General features: G+C 43.4%; 1 protein-coding gene and 1 pseudogene across 3 annotated transcripts in view; one reads left to right on the forward strand and one right to left on the reverse strand.

The window, feature by feature from the left end:
- Positions 1-21549, reverse strand: part of MGMT (O-6-methylguanine-DNA methyltransferase) — a 303940-nt gene that overhangs the window by 242993 nt on the left and 39398 nt on the right. The window lies entirely within an intron of this gene.
- Positions 3260-13347, forward strand: LOC133388598 (uncharacterized; annotated as a pseudogene).

The following is a 21549-nucleotide window of genomic DNA, read 5'->3' on the forward strand; positions in this document are numbered from 1 at the left end:
TCCCCTTCTCTAGTACCTTTAACTCCGCAGAGAGAGAGAGAGAGAAGCAACCCCACTATGCCCAACTGGGCCCTGCCCAGCCCCATGCACAAAGTGCTTGGGGGGGGAAGAGAGCGAGCCTGTGAGGGAAGCAGGTAGGCAGGCAGGCAGGCGGGGAAGGGGAGAAGAGAAGCTATCAGGCCCCGGGCTGGGCTAGGTTTTGCCCGGCTGGGAGGAGGCTTTCCTCTTCTCTTTCACCACCTGCTGAGATCACAGACGAGGCAGGGCTCCCTAGCAGTTGAACCTGGGGTCCATCCCGCAAGGGAGCAGGAGGGAAACCTCGTACAGGGGGGAGTGTTGAGCCTTGGCTCTCCCTGAAGCAGCAGGGAGGGGAGAGGCATGAGTTTCAGGCGCCTCAGCTGCCAGAAGACGCAGAAGACCAAGGAGTTGTTGAGTCTGCTCGGAGCCTTCGGGGGAGCAGTGAACTTGAACTCCAGCCAATCCCCACGGGTGGCACGAGCTCCATAGAGGAGAGTGTGCCGCCCCCAGTTGTTCCCGAGGGCCCATCAGGGGACGCCCCAGAGGTTGTACCAACTCCTCCCTTGCCAAGCAGTTCCCAGGACGCTTCCAGCGTGACACCACCTCCTGACCTCGAGCCTGCAGCCCGAGAGCAGGTGTCTTCCGACGAGCCGTTGGAAACACGCCCCCCTCACCTTGTGCCCGCCGCCATGAGAAACGGACAGGGCAGAGACAGGACTTACGAAGGTGTCAGAGATTACGATCGAAAACGTTCCCTACATAAGCTGGCCTCTCAAAGAGGGGAGTCACTGAGTAAACTTCCTTCACGTGCCGCAGAACATGTCTAGAGTGTAGTTAGGGGTTTCTAGTGAGTAAGGCAGGTTTCTATATGAAGTGCAAAGTCCTAGATGTATCCATTACTCTAATAAAGCAAGATTTAATTGCACCCGCATCTCTGTCTCGTAGTTCCAGCTCTGGACGGGACAGTTTGACTCAGCCAACATCCCTACTCGACTCTGTTCCCATGACAGATGACATGGACGTGGACAGAGCAAGAGGAGGAAGACCCATAACCATGGAAACTTTATACACTGAGCTCCAGAACCTCAGAGCCACTACGCAAGCCTTGCAAACCGAGAATCAGAACCTCAGAGCCGCCACGCAGGCTCTGCAAGCGGATAACCAGAACCTTCGAACCTTGATTGCCCAAGTCCAAGCTGCACCGCTCGGGGCGGCAGCCCCTGTAAAAACCCCGGTGGGGCTTCCCGTTCGGTACGGGGGCCAGAGTGAACTGTTTGCTACGTTTCTAGCCCAATGTGACTTGTACATGCAGGTGCACCAAGCTGAGTTCCCGACAGATGACGCGAAAGTGGTCTTCATGATCAGCCTTCTGGAGGGGGAAGTGGCCAAATGGGCTACCCCGTATTTGATTCGTAGTGATCCAGTTCTGCGACAGTATACTGCCTTTAAGGATGCCATGGGGGAAATGTTTCAGGACCCCCAGCGGAAGGAAACAGTGGCCCGTCAACTAGGAACCCTGAGACAAGGAAAGGGGTCCGTGGGAGCGTACACCAATGCTTTTCATGTTTTGTCTCAAGAAACGGAGTACAATGACCCAGCCTTGATGTACTTTTACAGAAATGGACTGAGTCCAGAAGTTTTGGATGAACTGGCGCGCTCCACACCCCTGACACTCTAAGGGGCTTGATTCAACTGAGTCTGCAGATAGACAGCCATCTGGAAGGAAGGAAGCTGGAACAGAGAATGGAGTCTTCCTAGGTCCAGGTTGCTACTCCACTGCCTCATGCACGTCCTGTACCCAGTCCAGGTGCCCCTCCTCTCTCGGGAGAGGAGCCCATGCAGATTGGGGGGGCCAGACCATGTTTGACCAAGGAGAGGGAGAGGCGCTGGAGGGAAGGACTGTGTCTGTACTGCGGAAAGCCAGGTCACCTTACCAGGAACTGTGCAGCCAAGACAGGGAGACCCCAGCCGCTGGAAAACTTCAAATCCCAGCTCTCATAGAGGTGAGAGAGTTGGGGGGTGCCACAGACACTGAGCCTTTGCCACAACCCCTTCCGTCCCAAGGAACCCTCCTGTTACCTGTTCGCATCACCCTGCCCTCGGGCGAGAGCTTCTCAGCCAAAGCTATGATTGACAGCAGAACATCTTCTTGTTTCATGGATCGAGACCTGGCGCAACACCACACTGTCCCTATACGGGAACTGAACCAGCCGTTGGCCATGGAAACTATAGATGGCCAGCCCCTGAAGTCTGGGGGAGTAACCAGAGCAACTGAGAATTTGGAGGTGACAGTCCCGGGGCACCGGGAAGACCTGTCATTCTATGTGGCATCCTTGCCTCGCTTTCCGGTGGTGCTGGGCATGTCTTGGTTGGTCCGGCATAACCCCACAATCTTCTGGGACGAAGTGGTGGTGGCTTTTACCTCCAAGCACTGCCATCAGCATTGCCAGCCCCGGGAGAAGCCGTAAGTGTTGGCAGGGGTGCCTTCCCCAAGAGATATAATGTTGCCAGCCAAATACAAGGATTTTCGGGATGTGTTTGACAAAAAGGAAGCGGAACAACTCCCTCCTCACCGGCCCTATGATTGTGCCATTGAATTAAAGCCTGGAGCGTGCATCCCCGCCGGGTGAATCTACTCTCTGTCTGAGACAGAGTTGGCGGCGCTAAGGGAGTTTTTTGACACCAACCTGAAGAAAGGCTTCATCCTTCACAATCCCCAGCCGGTGCACCCCTGTTGATTGTTAAGAAGAAAGGGGGTGAGCTCTGCCCGTGTAATGATTATAGAGCCCTCAACCAGATCACGATCCCCAACAGTTATCCCCTGCCGCTCATTAGGGAGAGGCGGGAGAGGCTGCGAGCCGCCAAGATTTACACGAAACTGGACTTGAGAGGAGCTTACAACTTGGTGCGGATCAAGGAAGGGCATGAGTGGAAGACAGCTTTTCAGACCCGTTACGGTCAGTATGAATTCCTGGTCATGCCATATGGATTGTCGGGAGCTCCTGGAGTCTTCCAGAATTTTATGAATGACATCTTTAGGGACTTTGTGGACCGTTTTATGATTGTTTATTTGGATGATATCTTGATATACTCGGACACACCTGAAGAGCACGACGCTCATGTGCGTGCTGTGTTGCAGAAGCTAAGGGAACACCGCCTTTATGCTAAGTTGTAAAAATGTGGATTCAACCAGACCACTTTGGACTTTCTGGGGTATCGCGTCTCCCCGGCAGGAGTAGAAATGGACCCAGAGAAGGTCCGTTGTGTGCTCATGTGGCAGCCCCCTAAGACCAAGAAGGATTTGCAACGTTTCTTGGGGTTTGCCAACTACTATCATCGGTTCATAGCCAACTACTCCAAGCAGACAGCACTGCTCATGGACTGTCTGAAGGGTTCAGGACCTTTCCACTGGACGGAAGCTGCTCAAGAGGCTTTCGAGAGGCTGAAGCTAAGATTTGCAACGGAACCCATTCTACAGCATGCGGACCCCGCTCTTCCTTTTGTGGTTGAAATGGGCGCCTCGGATCGGAGCTTATGTAGGGAACGTTTTCGATCGTAATCTCTGACTCCTTCGTAAGTCCTGTCTCTGCCCACAGTGAAGAAACAGGTTTCCAGATGGAAGATGGTCACAATGAGGATATGCTTGACGTACCTTCCACCTATCTCAGTTGTCCCTTTCGCCCTGTACTCGTGCTTCAAAGTCCATAGCACCTTTGATAATGGCCGACCTCCAATTGGGACACGCATGGGCCAAAGCTTCCCAGTTCTCAGTACTCATGTTACATTTTTTTAGATTAGCTTTAAGAACATCTTTAAACCTCTTTTGCTGTCCACCGATATTCCGTTTTCCATCCTTAAGTTGGGAGTAAAGTAGCTGCTTTGGAAGACGGTGATCAGGCATTCAAACAACATGGCCAGTCCAGCAAAGTTGATGTTGGAGGATCATTGTTTCAACACTGTTAGTCTTTGCGTCTTCCAATATGCTAACATTAGTCCGCCTATCTTCCCAAGTAATTTGCAGAATTTTCCGGAGGCAGCATTGGTGGAATCTTTCAAGAAGTTGGGAATGGCGTTTATAGATGCTCCATGTTTCACAGGCGTACAGTAAGGTTGGTAGTACAATGGCTTTGTAAATAAGCATTTTGGTCTCCCTGCAAATATCCTGATCCTCCAACACTCTACACTTCATTCGGAAGAATGTGGCACTCGCAGAGCTCAGACGATGTTGAATTTCAGCGTCGATGTCAGCTTTTACAGAGAGATGGCTGCCAAGATAAGAAAAGTGATTGACATTCTCCAGCATCGCACCATTAAGCTGGATTGATGGTGCTACAGAGGGATTGGTTCGCACCTGCCGATGAAGCACTTTGGGTTTTATGTTAACCAAGAGGCCAAGCTTTTCATATGCTTCTGCGAAGACATTTAGGACAGTTTGATGATCTCCCTCTGAATGCGCGAAGACTACATTATTTATTTATTTGTTTGTGTTTGTTTACATACCGCCCCATAGCCGAAGCTCTCTGGGAGGTTTACAGCAATTAAAAAAATTAAAAACGAATGTACACTTTTTAAAACACAAAAAACAATTTAAAAACACATTCTAAAATGCCTGGGAGATGAGGAAAGTCTTGACCTGGTACCGAAAATATAACAGTGTTGGCGCCAGGCGCACCGCATCAACGAGTTCATTCCATAATTTCAGGGGCACCACTGAGAAGGCCCTCTCCCTTGTTGCCAGCCTCCCAGCTTCCCTCAGAGTAGACACCCGGAGGAGGGCCTTTGATGTTGAGCGTAGTGTCCAGCCGAGATAGGGAAGGTGATCAACATTCTCCAATGTCACATCATTAAGCTGGATTGATGGTGCTACAGAGGGACTAGTTCGCACCTGTTGATGAAGCACTTTGATCTTTTAAATATTAAGTGAGAGCCCAAGCTTTTCATATGCTTCTGCAAAGACATTTAGGATAGTTTGAAGATCTCCCTCTGAATGTGTGGAGACTATATTATCATCAGCATATTGAAATTTTACAACAGAGGTTGTAATTACCTTATTTTTTGCTTTCAGCCTACTGAGATTAAAAAGCTTTCCATCTGTTCGATATGCGATTTCCACACCAGTGGGAAGTTTCCCCTTAACAAGGTATAGAATCATGGTGATGAAAATAGCAGATAAGGTCAGAGCAATGACACATCCCTGTTTGATGCCTGATCCCACTTTGAATGGATCACTTTGAGAGCCACAGTTATCCAAAATTGTCGCCATCACGTTGTCATGGAGGAGTTGCAAAATATTCACAAATTTATCAGAGCATCCAATTTCCAGAAGGATGGTCCCGAGAGCAGTTCGATTTACAGTATCAAAGGCCTTAGTCAGATCAATAAACACCATATACAGAGGTCAGTTTTGCTCCCTGCATTTTTCTTGAACCTGTTGTGCAGTGAAGATCATGTCCACTGTCTCCCTGGAAGCGCGGAAACCATGTTGGGTTTCAGGGAGGATGCCTTCTGTGATAGGTAGGAGGTGATTTGCGAGGATTCTTGCAAGGATTTTACCTGCGGTAGCAAGAAGAGAATTTCCACAATCTGTTCTATCACCCTTCTTGAAAAGAGTGATAATTATGGCATCCCTAGTCTTCTGGGATCTCCTCCCTCATTCAGATTTTTTCAATGAGCTTAGGAAGTTGTTGTGTAAGTTCAGGCCCACCTTCTTTAAAGACTTCAGCAGGAATTCCATCAGGTCCACCAGCTTTGTTATTCTTCATTTGATTGATGGCTTTACTGACTTCATCCAAATTAGGGGATACTGCAAGCTCATCTCTGATTTGTTGTTGTGGGATATGCGAAAAGATCTCACCAGCCACATAAGAGTTACGATTACGGAGGTCGTGGTAATGCTCTTTCCAGCGCAGTGCAATAGACTCTATCCTTAAGACATTTGCTACCATCTATTGAACATAAGGTTTTTTGTACTGTAATTTGTTGGTCCGTAGATCGCCTTTGTGGCATTAAGAAAGCCCCGTGCATTGTGAGTATCTGCAAAATGCTGGATTTCTTGAGCTTTCTTTATCCACCAGGCGTTCTTAAGTTCTCTAGTTCTTCTTTGGACCTCAGCCTTTGCACTGGCATAGATTTTTTTCTTAGCAGCACAATTAATGTCATTTTGTCATATCTGGAAGGCTTTCCTTTTCTTGTCAATATGTTCAATCTCACTATCATTCTCATCAAACCAGTCCTGAAGTTTCTTAGTTTGGTATCCAATAGTTTGTTCACATACTGCAATAATGGATGTCTTCAGTTAATCCAGTGTTCCTCAATGTTTTCAGGGAGTTCCATTGGTAGATGTTTCTTGAGAGTTGTTTGAAAGCAAGCTCTCTTAATAGGATATTGAAGGGCATGGATGTTCATTTTATGCCTTGGTTTTTTTCCTTGGAGCCTACATTGAGGAACAATATTAATGGCCATGGTGGATCGAATTAAGCAGTGATCTGTCCAACAGTCATTGGCACTTGTCATGGCCCTAGTGAGGAGTACATCACGATGATCTCTGGCACGGACAATTACGTAATCCAGGAGATGCCAGTGCTTCGACAGAGGGTACTTCCATGATGTTTTAAATTTATCTTTCTGGTGAAAGAGTATGTTTGTAATAACAAGATTATGCTCTGCACATTTAGTCAGAAGTAGAATGCCATTCAGGTTGCTATTGCCAACTCCTTTCCCAATGGTTTCTGGCCATAAATCAAAATCACAACCAACTCTTGCATTAAAATCGCCCAGGAGGATAATTTTATCCTCCTTAGGTATCTCTGATAAAATGGTGTCCAGCTGGTTATAAAAATTTTCCTTGATGTCTTCATCAGCATCTAATGTTGGTGCATAAGCACTTAGAATAGTTGCCTGCTGGTTTTTGGCAAGTTTTAACCAGAGAATTGAGAGCCGTTCATTAATGCCAATAGAACTTCTGACAAGAGCTTCACAAGATCATTTTTAATAGCAAAGCCTACTCCATGTATTTGTTGTTCTTTTTCAGGCAGTCCTTTCCAGAAGAAGGTATAACCTCTTTTTTCTTCCTTCTATTGTCCCTCTCCTGGTCTTTGAGTTTCTTGGAGTGCTGCTATGTCAGTATTAAAATGTCTCAACCGCCTCGCGATGATGGCAGTCTTGCGTTCAGGACGTTCACTATGTGTATTGTCCAGCAATGTCCATATATTCCATGTTCCAAAATTCAATTGTCTTTTGCAACTGCTAAGTGGTGACCCCACTGGATGCGGTGATCCAGTTAGGGAGAGAGATGAGGCAGACTATGTTTAGGGCAACTTTTTCTAGTCCCCTCCCCATACGGGGTGAGCAGAGTGGATCCTGAATAGGACTGTTCAGTCGTGGATATAGCTGCCAACTACTCAACTGCCTCGGTCCTTGAGCCAGGATGACTGAGTCTGTATCCACCACCCATGTGCTGGTCCATGACTAAGGGCTTCCGGATTTCACAGTCCTGCTCCCGTCGCCATTCACCGATCGCCATGGGGCTTTTGTTTTGTTATGGTTGGAAGACGCCTGTGTGTGAATTTGTTTTATGTGGGGAGATCGGTGCATGACGATCAACACACAATCTTGACAGAAAAAGGCTTTGATCCAATGGCATGAATACCATAATGATTGGACGTCTTTTATCTGCTGCAGCCTTAATTTGCCTTCACAGCCATTGTAACATATACATTGTTATCCTCTGCGTGTTCTGCCATTAAGGACATTCTTGGATCGTTCTTTGTCTGGTTCCTCTCCCTTGACCTTACTGCCATGGGTGACCCTGCTGGGAGTACGACTCCCGACGGTATCGCTCATAGGGTTCATTGGAACATGCAAGCCCAGTCACCACTACAAGGTGATAATCCAGCGAACACACCATCTGCATACTGAGTGTGAGTAGTTAAAATCAAACCTTCTGGCACTGTTTTAGCCATTTCATTACATATCATCTATTTGACAAAATAACAGTAGTAGAACTTATGAATTAAGAACATAGCAATAATCTTCAGGTGAAGATGCAGGTTTTAAGGCTTTGCCAAAATTTACTTTTATAATATTAAGCTACAGTATATTAAATTTCTATATTAGCTGTTTTAAAATTGGCAATATACTGAAATACACTCTTTTAACTTCTGATGAAAAAAGCTACTTTAACTACAAATCTAATCTAAATAAACTGCCTTTTATCTTTATTCTGGATTTATATAAATGAACCATTTGAGGAATTTTGATGAATTAATGTATGAATACCACCTTCCCTCTCAGCTTTCCAATATAATACTTCCAAATCTTTTGTGCCAAAGTCTCTAGTAATTTTGGACTTTACTAGGTACAGAAGAAATTAGCTTCAAATTGTTAAAATTGATTCTCCAGCAAAAAGAAACTCATACACTTTGCTACTGAAGTTCTGATACCCAAATTTATCAGAATAGAATGCTGTGTTCATAGCTCATTATGACTAAATGCTATGCGTAAAACTGAAGTGCCATTGTTAGCCAACAGAATTAACTCTTCTTTGTCATTAATAATGGATGATTATCAAAAAGGTGTTCATTTCAGAAGGTTTATTGGTGAGAATATTAGGATGATTTACGATTTAATGTTTTGTATTTAAAAAGCTTCATTTTCCAGGCTTGTTCCTATGACTTTGAAGAGCCACGTGCTTCAATGGCACTGTGCCTCTTCAAGGGCTAAGGTTCTTCAAATTACACACCCAACAGAGATAATACAAAAATGCAGATGTTGCACAAAAATTACTAACCCAAGGTGCAGATGGTACAAAAGGCTTCAGTATCAGTGCATTTTATGCCCTTAGTCATCTTTAGTCTGCAAACTGGCATTAGGCTTGATAACTTACACATTAAAAGCTCTAACTTTTTATTCTTTCTACAGTAATTCAGTCTAAATGCAGCCAGTTTTTCCAGGACTAACATGTACTTTCCATATGATTAAATACTGTCAGTATCATTTTAAGAGAAATTCTGTTTTTAAGACTTAGATCTAGCAACTGATGCTCATGCCTACATAATTTAAATATTGAACTAATGGACTATTCTGGACATGGGACTGCCCTTGATTGTGGTCATCCAATATAGAATGTTGCCGTACAAAAGCTGTGATTCAATGGGAATACATATACTGCTGCTCCGCTCTCTACTCTGGGGCAAAGAAAATTACTGGGGCAAAGTTCTGGCTTTAATCTATAGTCTTTTATAGCTTGGGTCTACCATTTTATTTATTTATTTATTTATTAAATTTATTAGTCGCCCATCTGGCTGGTTGTCCAGCCACTCTGGGCGACGTACAAGATAAAAAAACAATACATTAAAACGTTAAAATTTAAAACCATAACAGTAAAAACCTAACCCACCCCAAAAGCCTGCCTGAAGAGCCAGGTCTTCAAGGCCCGGCGGAAGCTCATCATAGAAGGGGCATAGAAGACTGCTTCTTTCCCTGCATCTCATTTAGCAGAAAGTACATAGAGCTGCTCCCTCCACTGCAATGTGGCAGCCCCACACTTGCGTAGGGATTCAAGTCTATATTTTTGAGCAACTCCTGCTCGCATTTGAAATGTAAGTATCAGCCCCCAGTCTCCTAGAACAAACAGTATGTTGCCTAGAATTCTTTATTGCTAAAGCTGAATTTCTGGATATATTTTGTCCAGATATGCAAGTATTGCTCAAGGGCAGCATCACTTTTGACAGCAGCGATCCTGCAATGCCTCTTTCAGGTTGTGATGGAGGTTTCACTCAAACAAACATCACACACTTTAGTTAAAAAGAAAAGTATATACAAAAGATAAAATCTCTCAACATACTTCCTTATTTTCATCACAGAACAAAGATATGAATGATAATTCTCAGTGGTCACTAAAGTTTCTGTGACTCTAAATAGTAACTATTTGTCAAAAAGATTGTGATTTCCCCCCCAGAAAATAAAACATTGTGAACCAATATGCATCCAGGGAATTGCTTCTTCATTGTAATTATCACAAAAAATACTTAACTGTAATGATTAAATTTCTTAACAAGATTAAGTATTTCCTCACCTTAATCTATACTAGCTTTGTATTCTATTTTAATATAGCCATTTCAGTAAAGTGCATTAAAATGATGCCTTTTCAGGTGTGTACAAAATTTGTATGCAATTTTTTTTTACAATACCAATGTACTTGAGTCAACCATCTTTTCAAATCCACCCCATTATCACAAAGCTGTGAATGTAGCAAATCATCTCGCCCTGCTCCCCTAAACGCAGGGCTGGGGACAGCCAGCCATCTGTCAATCACACAACATCACAAAAACATCAGGTGGCCTTTTTGCTCATTCCACAAAATAACATTTTAAAAGGAGTTTCTAAAGATCTTAGAAGCCCCTTTCAAGGTGCTATCATGTATTATCCTTTACAGGCATTCCCTTTTGGCTGAGCAGGATTTTCCCTGCCAAATACCTGATGTCATATGTGTCCTCATTAGTCTCAGTAGTATCATGAAATTACAGTTAGGTTTGAAACTTAATTTTAGGCTTCAATCCTACACACACTGTACAGGAAATAAGCCCAACTGAACACAATGGACTTCTAAGTAAATATGCATAGTACTTCGCTCTTAGTTAAGTCATCACAGACATTTTAATCATATGAAAATTTGGTATGCATAAATGTACTTGGGAGATAAATAATAGTTCTGAAGCCTATTTCCTTTGCTTTTAGATGACACATGAATTGCAGTAGTTACCATCTTGGAAGAGATATTTGTTTCTTCTCTTAATATGATGCACATCATTGCAGTTTTTAAAAGAACTTACATAAAAATCTGCTTCCCAACTAATCAAAGGCATCTTTTTTGGCTACTCAAATGAGTTTAAATTGATCTAATATAGGGATTCTCAAATTTTATACCTCCAGGGTCCACTTCCCCCTTTAGGATGCACACCTTAACGTGGTGAGGGGCTTGAGAGTGTTGAAGAAGCTAAGAGCAATGCCGTCAAGAGGCTAGACCAAGAGGCTAGACTCCTAGCAGGGGCACCCAAGGCGGAATGGTCAAAGCTGAGACACCAGACTAAGATGCATCCAAATTCAGAGGAAGGCAATGGTAAACCACCTCTGAATATTTCTTACCACAAAAACCCTACGAACAGAGTATTCAAAATGCAACACGAGATAGTGCTGGAAAATGAGACCCCCAGGTCAGAAGGCACTCACTGAGCTGCTGGGGAATAACAAAGGACAAGTACGAGTAGCACTGTGACTAATAACGCAGCAGAAAGGAAGCACAGAGGCTGATGCACACAGATGTGAAAGGAGAGTCCAGAGTTGTACGACGCACGCAATAAGAACATGGAATGTGAGAAGCATGAACCAGGGAAAGTTAGAAATTGTCAAGCAAGAAATGGAACTCATCAACATTACAATACTTGGTGTGAGTGAACTAAAATGGACAGGAATGAAACATTTCCAATCAGGCAACTACAAAATACTTTATGCAGGAAATGAGAAATTAAGAAGAAATGGGGTTGCTTTAATAGTGAGAAGTGATGTAGCAAGAGCAATTAGGAGCTACAAAGCAAGGTCTGACTGAGTGATATCAATGAGATTAAACGGCAAACCTATCAACGTAACCATCAAGTCTATGCTCCGACGGCAAACACAGAAGAAGCGGAATTGGAGAGATTTTATGCAGAAGTACAGGAAGAACTTGATCACACACCAAAACAAGACGTGCTGATAATCATGTGGGACTGGAATGCAAAAGTAGGGAACAGGGAAGAATTAGGAATTGTGGGGAAATTGGGCCTAGGAGACAGAAATGAAGCAGAAGAAAGACTTACTGAATTCTGTGAAGCCAATAATTTATTTCTTGCAAACACATTTTTTGAGCAACCGAAAAGACGACTGCACACATGGACATCACCAAATGGTCAATACAGGAATCAAATTGATTATATATTTGGTAGTATAATGTATTTTATGATTTGTTTTTATGATGTTTTAAAGTGTTTTTAGTGCCTTGTTTGCCACCCTGGGCTCCTGCTGGGAGGAAGGGCGGGATACAAATTAATTAATTAATTAACTAAATAAATAAAAATAAAAATAGTAGCAGTAGTAGTAGCAGTAGTAGTAGTAGTACTACCAGTAGAAGATGGAGAAGTTCCATACTTTCTGCAAAAACAAAAAAACAAGACCAGGAACAGACTGCAGTACAGATCATGAACTGGTCGTATTGAAAATCAGAGTAAAGCTAAAGAAGAAGAACAAAGCAATCATAATGCCAAAATACAAATTAAATAACATCCCAGAAGCATATAAAGATCAAATAAGGAACAGGTTTCAGACTTTAAACTTAGTTGAAACAGAACCAGAAGAACTATGGAATGAAGTCACAGACATCATCAGGGAAGAATGCAAAAAGACAATACCTCTAGTTAAAAAGAGAGAAAGACCTCAATGGATGACTGAAGAAACTCTTAAAATGGTTAAAGAGAGAAGGAAAGCAAAAGCAAAAGGAGATAGAAACACAGTCAGAACCCTAAATGCAACAATACAGCAACTAGTTCGTAGGGACAAAGAACTATTACAATAGTTACTGTACAGAAATAGAAGAGGACAACAAAAAGGACAGAACAAGAGCCTTGTTCCAAAAAATTAGAGAAATGAAAGGGAAATTTAAACCAAGAGTAGGGATTTTGAATAATCAACAGGGGAACACACCGACTGACCGAGAAGAAGTAAAAGGAAGATGGAAGCAATACACTGAAGAACTCTATAAAAGATGCCAGGATGACAGATTTATTCATGGGGGAACCGTATGATGAAGAACCAGAAATTTTAGAATGCGAGGTGAAAGCCGCTCTTATAATACTTGGAAGAAACAAATCACCAGAAATAGATGGCATACCAATAGAGTTGCTACAAGCTACTGAGACGGAATCTGTCCAAATTTGGACAAAGATCTGTCAAGAAATATGGAACACTAAACAATGGCCCACAGACTGGAAGCATTCCACATACATCCCAATTTCAAAGAAAGGGGATCCCAGGGAATGCAGTAATTACCGAACTATTGCCTTAATATCCCATGCAAATAAAATAATGCTCAAGATTCTACAACAAAGGCTTTCACCATATATGGAGTGAGAAATGCCAGACATCCAAGCTGGATTTAGAAAGGGAAAAGGCACCAGAGATTATATCGTAAACATACGTTGGATAATGGAACGGACCAAGGAATTTCAGAAGAAAATCACCCTGTGCTTTATAGATTACAGCAAAGCCTTTGACTGTGCAGATCATGAAAAACTATGGAATGCTTTAAAAGAAATGGGGGTGCCACAGCATCTGATTGTCCTGATGTGCAAGCTATACTCTGGACAAGAGGCTACTGTAAGGACAGAATATGGAGAAACCGATTGGTTCCCAATAGAAAAGGATGTGAGACGGGTGTATTTTATCACACTATTTCTTTAATCTAGATGCAGAACATATCATACAGAAAGCAGGATTGGACCAAGACGAAGGAGGTGTGAAAATTGGAAGGGGAAATATCAATAATTTAAGATACGCAGACGATACCATACTACTAGCAGAAACCAGTAATGATTTGAAACGAATGCTGATGAAAGTTCAAGAGGAAAGCACAAAAGCAGATCTACAGCTGAATGTCAAAAAGACTAAAGTAATAACAACAGAAGATTTATGTAACTTTACAGTTCACAATGAGGACATTGAACTTGTCAAGGATTATCAATAGCTTGGCATAATCATTAACCAAAATGGAGACAATAGTCAAGAAATCAGAAGGAGGCTAGGACTGGGGAGGGCAGCTGTGAGAGAACTAGAAAAGGTCCTCAAATGCAAAGATGTATCACTGAACGCTAAAGTCAGGATCATTCAGACCATGGTATTTCCGATCTCTATGTATGGATGTGAAAGTTGGACAGTGAAAAAAGTGGATAAGAGAAAAATCAACTCATTTGAAATGTGGTGTTGGAGGAGAGCTTTGCAGCTACCATGGACTGCGAAAAAGACAAATAATTGGGTGTTAGAACAAATTAAACCAGAACTATCACTAGAAGCTAAAATGATGAAACTGAGGTTAGCATACTCTGGACACATCATGAGAAGACATGATTCATTAGAAAAGATAATAATGCTGGGAAAAACCAGAAGGGAGTAGAAAAAGAGGAAGGCCAAACAAGAGATGGATTGATTCCATAAAGGAAGCCACAGACCTGAACTTACAAGATCTGAACAGGGTGGTTCATGACAGATGCTCTTGGAGGTCGCTTATTCATAGGGTCACCATAAGTCGTAGTCGACTTGGTGGCACATAACAACAGGGCCCACTTCAGGGAGCTTAAAGTTACTGCCCTGGGAGTGAATACTTGAGCATCTGGGTGCTTGCTTGTTCGCTCACTTGCTTGGGTTCCTGTCTCTTAAAACAGCTGAGGTCTCTGGCAAGTTCTGCAAGGACTGTGAATCCAGAGAGAGTCTGCAGTCTATCTTACAGCCTCTTGCATCAGCTCCTGGCTGGGTCAGTGGGCATAAATGCCCGGCTGCCCTTGGGCGGCGGGTCTGCCACCAGCAGAGTCACCACCAAAAGGGGTCATAACTTGGAGAACCCCTTAGGGAGTCCTGAGGACAAGAGCACACCCTCCCTCTGTTTAAAACCAATCTAGAGAAGATTGGTAGTGGAGATACAGTGCATGTGTAATTCCTGCACAAAGCGAGAGCCTGTGCAGTGAACTGAATTATAGGAGAAAGTCATCAGATGCTTTCACAGAGTCTGCAACTGGCAGAAGACTGGCACTCCCTGGGTGTGAGATGGAGGGGGGAAGTAGATATGCCCTGTGTGAAAGATATTGAGCCGGTCTGACTGTTCCCAGTTCTCTCAGAGGCCTACTAGAATAATCAGGAAGGTTTTGATGGTGGGCTTTTGTTGGGTCCATATCAGGTGTTTAGGAGTCTTAGTAAGGAGGAATATGGGTGATGCCACCCCAATTTCAGTGATCATGGATAGAGGAAGGTATAGCCATAAGGAGATGGTGCGCCACCATAGAAATCAAAGGCTATCTACACCTGGTTCCTCGCTCCCACTGACAGGTTCCTCCTCGCACATTTGCTGTGCCCACTGGCCTGTGTGTGCTGTTCTTTAACGTCAGATCTGTACACAGTAAGACCACACTCATCAATTATTTGACCATGGATGAGGGTACCAATTTGATGTGTATTACTGAGGTCTGGGTAGGTGACCTGGGAGGAGTTGATCTCACCCAGCTTTGCCCACCTGGATACTCGGTACAACACCAGCACAGGCTGCAGGGAAGGGGGAGAGGGGCTGCTGTGGTCTACAGAACTTCCGTCTGTCACCAGGAAACCACTTTGTCTTGGAACTGGCTGTGAGGGCCTGCACCTGGTGTGAAACCAAGGAGACAGTAAACTAGGATTGCTGCCGGTGTACCTCAGAGCACGTCTTTCACCACTTGCCCAGCAGCTTCTCTGACTGAGCTGGTGGATGCTATCTTGGCTGTGGTACTGGAGGAGCCCAGAATGATAGTTCTGGGTGATTTCAATGTCCATGCTGAGGCTGCCATGGCCTCCATGACAACCATGGGGCTGTCTCAAGTTATCGCTGGCCCAACATATAGGGCAGGGCACACCCTCAACTTGGTTTTTGCTCCAGATGAAGAGGTGGTCTGAATATGGGGGGTGGATGACACTCCATTGTCATGGTTGGACCACTTCCTTGTGAAGTTTAGACGTATGGCTCTGATCCTTCCCTGCAGGGATGGTGGACATATTAAGATGGTCCACCTCCAGAAACTAATAGAATCTACTGAATTCCAGAATGCCCTTGGGGAGTTCCCAGTAGATCAGCGATTCCCAACGTGGGCAGTAGCACCCCCCGGGGGGGTTACAGCCTTTCAGGGGGGCGTTGGCGTGACTACAAACTTTAGGGGGGCATTTGGGTTCATTAGGGGGGTGTTGACATTTGGCGGTCTGATGCGACAGTTCAAGCATTTAAGTTTAATTTTATTTAATACACAAATCATTACTTTTTAAACTGTTTTATCCCCCGTTAGAATGTATTTAATAGTCTCAATTCATGGAAATAACACTATAAATAGTGTGTACTCTTTAGTAAGGTAATTCTGAATAGCGGCCAGTGTCATATCAAGGAATGGGGATATTAGCAACGCCCCGGCACTAGGTAATGTTCCGATGCTGTCTTGAGGGATGTTGGAACCAATCACGAGAGAGTGTTTGATAAGCTGGGTGTATTGGTGGAGGGCTCATTCTTCAAATGGATAAGTGCCGTGTGCAAACGGGTGACGCAGACAGTCAGTTATTTGCTGGTTTTCTTCAGGAATGGGACACACTCGTCACCCGTTGTTTCTGTGATGTTTACTCTTCTATAACTATGTATGTATATTAATAAATCATACTAAGAATTCAATGTGTAATCTACGTGCAATAAAAAGGCATGATAAAAACGATCAGTAATAATCACTGAAAATACCTTTTATGCATTACTCATATTTTAAGGGAAGAATAGGAAGCATTGGCATATACTTAATCTGAGGGGGGCGTTGGGAACAAAAAGATTTTGCAAAGGGGCGTTGGGTCAAAAAAGGTTGGGTAACGCTGCAGTAGATGGAGCAGGTGTTGAAGCCCTTGTCAAACTGTGGAATAATATGAAGTGTGTTGGGCTCTTGACACAGTTGCCCCTGATTGCCCTATCTGGCATTGTGGAGTCAGGTTTGCACCTTGGTACACCAGTGAGCTAAGGGCAATGAAACAGGCCGGATGACTGCTAGAGCTCAAGTGGCGAAAGACGTGCTGTGAGGCTGATCGGGCACAAGTAAAACATTATAACTGTGCCTACTGTGTGGTAGTGAGGGCAGCAAAAAAGGCCCACTTCTCTGCTACCATTGCATCATAAAGTATCCATCCAGCAGAGATTTTCCACATTGTCAGGGGTCTGTTGAAATCAACTCCAGGAAATTGAGTTTTAGATCCTTCAGAGGCCCACTGTGAATTGTTTGCAATGCACTTTGAGGGTAGAGTTGTTCGCCTCCATAGTAATCTTCATGCTGCATCCACAGCTACTGTAATCCCCAGTGAGATGTCCAGTGCAACATTTGCTGCAACTTCTTGGGATCGGTTTCAATTGATGAGTTGTCCTTCGGTCCCCTGACAGTTGTGCTATGGGTGCTGCAGGGTACCATCTTGCCTCTGATGCTGCTTAAAATCTATATGAACCCTTGGGAGCAGTCGTCAGGAGATTTGGGGTGAGGTATCAGCAGTAAACTGATGATATCCAGCTCTGTTTCTCTGTGACATCTGAATTGGGAGAGGCCGTGCAAGCCCCGGACCACTGCCTGGGCTTAGTGGTGGGCTGGATGAGGGCCAATAAACTGAGTCTGAATCCTGGCAAGACAGAGGCACTGTGGGTTGTGCCTGCTCTGGATAGGGTTGCACTCTCTCTGAAAGAATAGGTTTGTAGTATTCCTGGATCCATCTTTGTCGCTAGAGGCCCAGATGGCCTCAGTGTCTAGGAGTGCCTTTTACCAGCTTCGGCTAGTAAGACAGCTGCAACCATTTCTGGATCAGGATAACCTGACCACTGTTATCCCTGCCCTGGTAACCTCTAGGTCGGATTACTGTAATGTGCTCTTGAGGTTGGTCCGGAAGCTGCAACTGGTGCAAAATGTGGCAGCATGACTGCTCACTGGGACAGTATATTGCCAACATGTTACACCATTGCTGAAAGAACTGCACTGGCTGCCCATTAGCTACCAGGTAGGTGAAGGCCTTCTGCAGATACCATCTTATCAGGAGATCCATTTCTCACAACATAGTAAGCGGACCTTTAGTGTAGTTGCACCTACCCTTTGGAATTCCCTCTCCCTAAATATTAGACAGGTGCTATCTCTTATCTTTTCAGTATCTATTGAAGACGTTCCTCTTTCAACAAACCTGTTAAGTAGTGACTTTATCCCAGTCTGCATCTGTATTGGAATTGCTTTTTAAGTGTTTTAAAGCTTTTTTAAAAAGGTATTTTTAAAGATATTTTGTTTTAATATATTTTATTGTCAGTTTTTATGTTGTTTTAGTGTTTTTGTTTGCCTCCCTGGGCTCCTACTGGGTTTGATCGAGTGGATCCAGGGTGTGGTCAATGAATCATTATGGGAGAGAGTGGTTCCAGCTGCCTTGAAAGAGGTGACTACTCCTGAAAAAGCCCACCCTGGATCCATTGGTTTGTGACAACTACTGACCGGTTGCAAATACCCCCTTTTTAGGGAAGGTGATTGAGAGGGTTGAGAGCAGCAATTGCAAGTACTCTTGGATGAAACAGATTAACTTGACCCATCCCAGTCTGGGTTCAGGCCTGGTTATGGGACTGAATCGGCCTTGGTCACCATGATGGATGACCTTTATCAGGAGAAGGACAGGGGGAGTGTGACCCTGTTATTCTTACTTGATCTCTCAGCAGCTTTTGATACCATTGACCATGGTATCCTTCTGGGCTGACTTGGTGAGATGGGTATTGGAGGCACAGTTTTACAGTGGTTCCGATTCTATCTCCAGGGTCGCTCTCAGAGAATAGCATTGGGTGACTGTCTTTCAGTCCCCTGGAAGTTGTGCTGAGAGATGCCGCAGGGTACCATATGTTGTCCCCCGTGTTGTTTAACATCTATATGAAGCCCTTGGGAGCAGGCATGAGGTGATTTGGGGCGAGGTGTCAGCAGTATGCTGACGATACCCAGCTCTATTTCTCCATAACATCTGAATCAGAGGCCGTGCAAGCCTTGAACCACTGCCTGGACTCGGTGGTGGCCTGGATGAGGGTCAGTAAACTGGGTCTGAATCCTAGCAAGACGGAGGTGCTGTCGGTTGGTGGTTCCTGAGTTCAGATAAATGGTCAGCTGCCTGCTTTGGATGGGGTCATACTACCTCTGAAAGAGCAGGTCCATAGTCTAGGGGTGCTCCTGGATACATCTCTGTTGCTAGAGGCCCAGGTGACCTCACTGGCTAGGAGTGCCTTTTACCAGCTTTGGCTGGTAAGATAGCTGCGGCCATTTCTGGACCAGGATAACCTGACCGCTGTTGTCCACGCACTGGTAACCTCCAGGTTGGATTACTGTAATGTGCTCCATGTGGGACTGCCCTCGAGGTTGGTCCAAAAGCTGCAGCTGGTGCAAAATGCGGCAGCAAGACTACTCACTGGGGCAGGGTATCACCAACTTGTCACCCTGTTGCTGAAAAAATTGCACTGGCTGCCCATTTGCTACCGGGCCAAGTTCAAAGTTCTAGTTTTGGTGTACAAAGCCCTATACAGCTCGGGACCAGGATACCTGAAAGACCGTCTTATCCCTTATATACCCAGTCAATCACTGCGCTCTGCAGGTGAGGGCCTCCTGCAGATACCATCTTATCAGGAGGTCCATTCTGCACAACATAGGAAACGGACCTTTAGTGTGGCTGCACCTACCCTGTGGAATTCCCTACCCTTAAATATTAGGCAAGCACCATCTCTGTTATCTTTTCGGTGCCTTTTGAAGACTCCTCTTTCAACAAGTCTTTTAAGTTGAGACCTATCCTAGTCTGTGTCTGAAGTGCTTTTAATATATTTTTTTATTTTAAACAATATGTTTTAACCCTTTTTAAAAGATATTTTAAAGCTTTTTAAAAAAATGTTTTTAAAGTTGTTTTATTTTAATGTATTTTAAGGTCTGTTTTTATAATATTTTGATGTGTTTTTGGCACTTTTATTTGCCACCCTGGCTTCCTGCTGGGAGGAAGGGTGGGATATAAACCAAATAATAAATAAATAATATAAATAGTAGTAGATTGTCTACCAGCAGAAGATTCAGTTTCAGGACTATAGTTATTCAATGTATATCTTCCCCTTCCTACCAAAGCAATCTGACTACACAGAGCATGAGCACAATGGGTGGCATCCAACTAACTCATTCTCTCAATGCAAGAATGTCTACTTGAGCAATGGAACTTTGCCTTCTCTCCTCTCCCTGTGTGCACTCCACATGCTCCCCAAATCTGCTCCAGAGGATTGGGGGAAACCTTGGAACATATTTAGCAGGCAAACAGGAAGAAAGTTCTGTTGTGCAAGTGGAGATCCCTGCGCTTACTGAACAAGTTAGTTGCATACCACCCAAATTGTGCAAAACAAGAAATGGGTTGATAGTGAAATAAATTATTTCCATAAATGTGGGAAAGCCAAAAAAAAGCAGTAGTGACTGCAGAAATCATCTTCTAAAGGAACAGTGATTTAATTGATTTTTAAAAAAACTTTCTCATTATGATTGCAAGATATGCCTGAAAGAGAATGGGCAATGCATGGTGACATGTCAGAAGAGTTATTAAATAAGATATCCAGTGGACAGAAATCTTATTCTGCTCCTTGCCTTATGAAATAAGCATAATAATGTGAAAATGCACAATTTGGAAAATGAAAAATAATGCAGAATCTTGATAATTTTATACAGACTACAGAATTCAGCTTTTCTTTGGCTCCTTGGTATAGAATTTATTTTAAGAGAAAGAGGGATATGCAGAGTTCACACAGCCTTGGTCATCCCTAAGTTATAAAGAATATCTATCTGTAATGTGTATTTTACTGCTAGTTTAAAAAATTAAAGAAGTATGCTTTAACTGAGCAATGAAATACAGGTTTAATATATTAAAACTAGCCTCAAGTGTTCCAGTTTCCTATAAAGATTTGTATGTCTAAATTAGTATGATCTTTCTCAAGCATTTATTTTTTTAAAGCAACAGAAATGTGCTCCTATACTTCAGTTCAAAAGACCTTTTCCAAATGAAGAAAAAGTTACTGTTACTATCACAGTATGAAGAAGTCTTTGATAATTAGCTATTTTTAAAATACAGCAATCTAGCCTGCTGATGAACAAAATAACTTTTAAAACATCTGAATAAAACAGAATAGATTATGCTAATGACTTTACCTAGTTGTCTCTTCTATAGATCTTTTAGAATCAACTATTAATTATATCATAATGAAAGCACAAAGTCTAGACTAATTGAATTTATGAGTCATCTACCTGGAAGGGAAACTTTTTGTGAGGGCAAAGTGAGCAATCCCAAAGATGAATTAAATGAAGAACACTTTGGTTTCACCTTCAGCTCTTTAAAAGTCAAAAGAATATTTATACTCTCAACATTTTTTCTTCACTGACTGTATTAGCTTTAAGAATTTTTTCCTTCTAACATCAATACAATACTTGAGAGCAACATGGTATATTAGCTAACACTGACAGCTGGCCCAGTTCATGTTCTGTATGTGTACCATGAGATGAAATTAACAAACTTTAATAATAATTTCAAAAGAATTATTTCATTTCCATAGAATGAAAAAGTCTAGTTTAGTGCAAATGTCTAAACCGTACAAATGTACACATTTAGCAACATGACCATCATTATAAGAACATAAGAAGAGCCTGCTGGATCAGGCCAGTGGCCCATCTA

Source organism: Rhineura floridana, chromosome 7 (assembly GCF_030035675.1).
Source record: "Rhineura floridana isolate rRhiFlo1 chromosome 7, rRhiFlo1.hap2, whole genome shotgun sequence".
Lineage (NCBI taxonomy): Eukaryota > Metazoa > Chordata > Lepidosauria > Squamata > Rhineuridae > Rhineura > Rhineura floridana.